Source organism: Brienomyrus brachyistius, chromosome 22, assembly GCF_023856365.1.
Source record: "Brienomyrus brachyistius isolate T26 chromosome 22, BBRACH_0.4, whole genome shotgun sequence".
Classification (NCBI taxonomy): domain Eukaryota; kingdom Metazoa; phylum Chordata; class Actinopteri; order Osteoglossiformes; family Mormyridae; genus Brienomyrus; species Brienomyrus brachyistius.
The window spans coordinates 7303598-7306812 of record NC_064554.1 but is presented as its reverse complement, the minus strand read 5'-3'; the positions used below and the strand labels follow the sequence as shown (position 1 = coordinate 7306812).

Genomic DNA, 3215 nt, shown 5'->3' with positions numbered 1-3215 from the left:
TGTGGCCCCTTGACGCCCAAACGGGAGAACCATGCACTGCCACAGCCCACTGGGAGCTAGTGGCCCCTGCCTACTGCCCAGTGTATATATATATATATATATATATATATCCCATTTGTTTTCACCAGACCAGAAACTCATGGCAGAAAATTAACTCACCCTCTCCATTCTTCTTGACCTTTGGACTTCCCACAATAATGAAGCACTCTGTGTTTTGCGGTTAAAACAAACACATTTTCTCAAAGATAAAAGCGGACACCGCAGAGTTGGATTCAATTATCAAGACCTCCAGATAGTTCTGCGTGTCATCTAATAAAGTTCTTATCATTCCACGTCGCTTGTCCCCTACAGACACACGGCAATCAGATGCTCAGCGGAATCATTTCAGTCGAAAGGAAGAGTCGTCCGCATCATTAATGGGGTGGAAAACGTGTGGATTAAAGTTGAGTTTCTGGATTTTTGTATTCAAGACCTTAGTTGGGTCAAAATATATTCCCAGACATGTAAAAAAAAGAAAGTCAAGGACTGTAGATTTCGTCTTGCGGCGTCAGATGCTTGTCGCCATTCTTTGTGTTGATATATACCATATAGTCTAATTATATACCATTATATTTTCTTCTGAAACTGAATTCTTTCATATAGTACTTTGTTTTCGACCTTTTTTAACCAGCTTATAAATGTATTCTTTATTAGTAAATTTATTTTTCCAGCTCTGCTGTCCCCAAAGTCATTTGGTTTAGCATGTTAGTAATCAGAAGCTTAAAATAAATTAATATTGAATGTTTGCTCTGCCACTTGTAACCCCATGGATTTTTTTTTTTTTTATTCCCTATGGAAACCTATGGACACCCTCAGAATTCTGATCCCTCTATGCAGCCCTATTGCTTGGAACCGGAATGTTCAGAACACAGAACCGAATAAACAAAGGACTCATCCGTTGTGGCTTAGCAGAAGGTGAGAAGAAAGGGGGATGTGATGGTGGGACCTTCTCAGCTAGCTGGCCATTGTGTGGCAGCTCACAGAGCAAGGCTGCACCGCCGTCTCTCACACACCATCCTCGCGCGTCACCCTCCACAGCGCGGCCTGCATGCATAAAACAAATGTTTTGGATACCAGAGGTGGCCTTTTCAATTCCACGATCTTTAGTTACAATATTTGGCCAAATACCAAACACTTGATTTACAATGATAAAACAGTAAGCCAAAAAAAACAGCCTGCTATAATTCAAAGACATATTCCTTGATCCTAACTGGCCTTTAAAACTAGTATTTTGTGTTTTATGAATATTCTATTGGGATGGTTTAAAATGCAATGAAATAGAAATAAGATAAAATATCATAAGACTTTCAAAGGTCACTGATATCTTGTGTGATTCCTGTTCACTTCTATGGTGTCATCAATTACTTTAGTAATATTTTCTTGGCAATATAGCTTCTGTTATGAAATCCCCAGGACTGTTGTATTATTGCATATAATTTTTCCTTCTATCCATTCATTTTCTCTACTGCTTATATGGGGTTGCAGTGAGTCTCGAGCCTAACCCAGAAAGCACAAGGCACAAAACAGATTATACCTTGGCCAGGATGCCAGACACACACAAACAAGCACATATTATGAGATATTCAGAGGGGTCATTTCGCTTAACCACGTGTTTATGTTTGGAAACCCACATAAATATGGAGAGAACATGCAAATTGGTTTTGAACCCAAACAGTCAAGGTGTGAGGTTGAAGTGCTACCTGTACCTGCAGTATCGTTTGAATCCTTCTTCATTTTTCCCCAAATCACCAAAAACATAATTAAATAATCTGGCGAAATGCATTTCCAAATGAAAGCGGTACAGACTGTAACAGCTGGATAGCGTGTGACGGTATTCAGATGTGTTTGCAGCAGGCTCGAGATTAAAAGAGGACATTTCGGTCTACTGCCAAAACGGTGAGAGGTTACACACTGCCCACTGCCCCTCCCGCCTCCACCCCCACTCCCTACTGCCAAGAATACTAATAAGTCCGTTTTTATCGAACGCAAAATAATGCAAAAAAGTGGAATCGCCTGAAGACAGAATGTAATTGAATAAAACCCCTAATGTCGTGCATAACTGCATTGCAAAGTGATGAGATGCTCATTCTGTTTATACGGTGACAAAATGAGTGGATGCTGCTAGGAACAGTAGATATTCCCAACGACTTTGCAGGGTAATGACTGCACAACCTCGTCAGAACTGGCTTTCATCTGGATGTCTTACAACCACTTACAGTTGTTCCATCCATATCTAAGGTACTTTGATCTCACTACCAAAGCTGTGCACTTTGCAGCAACCATGAAAACCATATTTCCTCCTGATTATCCATTAGGTGCAATATTTATAAGGTACAGAAGTGTGTTTTGAAATGCCTTTGACTTGATTGTCATGAGACTCTTCCTGATTTTATGAGAAACTGGGGAACATAATGCCAGAGAGTAATCTCAGTGCAGCAAAATTTCCGTTGTTCCAAGACAGATCAATCACAGCCCCTGACCTCTTCCTGATAACAGTGCTGGTACTTCAGAGAGCAAAGAGCTCCGTTAATTTTACATCTGAGCATTACTTTGTTTCTTTCTTTCGCAGGTTGTCAGTTTCCAGGTCGCTCTGAAGGATGAGCAGAGCTGGTGAAGATGTGTAAAAGGACAATTAACATCTTACTCTGCCGTTCCACAAACGTTTGTCCCAAGCAATTTCACTCGCTTTTAAAGTAGAACATTTACTCGAAGATGATGGAATGTGGTACATTTCTCAATGGGAATTTGGTGACCTTAAATACGACTCTGAATGAAGTCATTTAAGTATGGAAGATTATAAGCACAAAAATTCAAATGGCAATTCATTTTGCAATTGTCAATTCAATATTCAACCAGAGCATGCATTTGTCATTTCAATATTTAATCTGTGCATGTAATTTGAAAATACATTTTGCAATCGGCAATTCAATGTGCAAAGTGCTTATGCAATCCTTAATTCATTTCATAATGTTTTGAATAAAAAATAGAATGACAATTCACTGAATTGCATTTCGTTTTGCCATGGGCTTTTTGCCTCTTTATTCAAATGGCAATTCATTTGGCAATTGTCAATTCAATATTCAATCAGAGCATGCATTTGTCATTTCAATATTTAATCTGTGCATGTAATTTGAAAATACATTTTGCAATCGGCAATCCAATGTGCAAAGTGCTTA

The 3215-nt window shown here is 39.1% G+C and overlaps 1 long non-coding RNA gene across 1 annotated transcript; it reads left to right on the top strand.

The window, feature by feature from the left end:
• Positions 1-381: 381 nt before the first annotated feature.
• Positions 382-2631, top strand: LOC125717417 (uncharacterized). Its single transcript, XR_007384534.1, has 3 exons — positions 382-442; positions 856-954; positions 2609-2631. It is a non-coding gene; the product is annotated as an uncharacterized LOC125717417 (long non-coding RNA).
• The last annotated feature ends 584 nt before the right edge of the window (positions 2632-3215 follow it).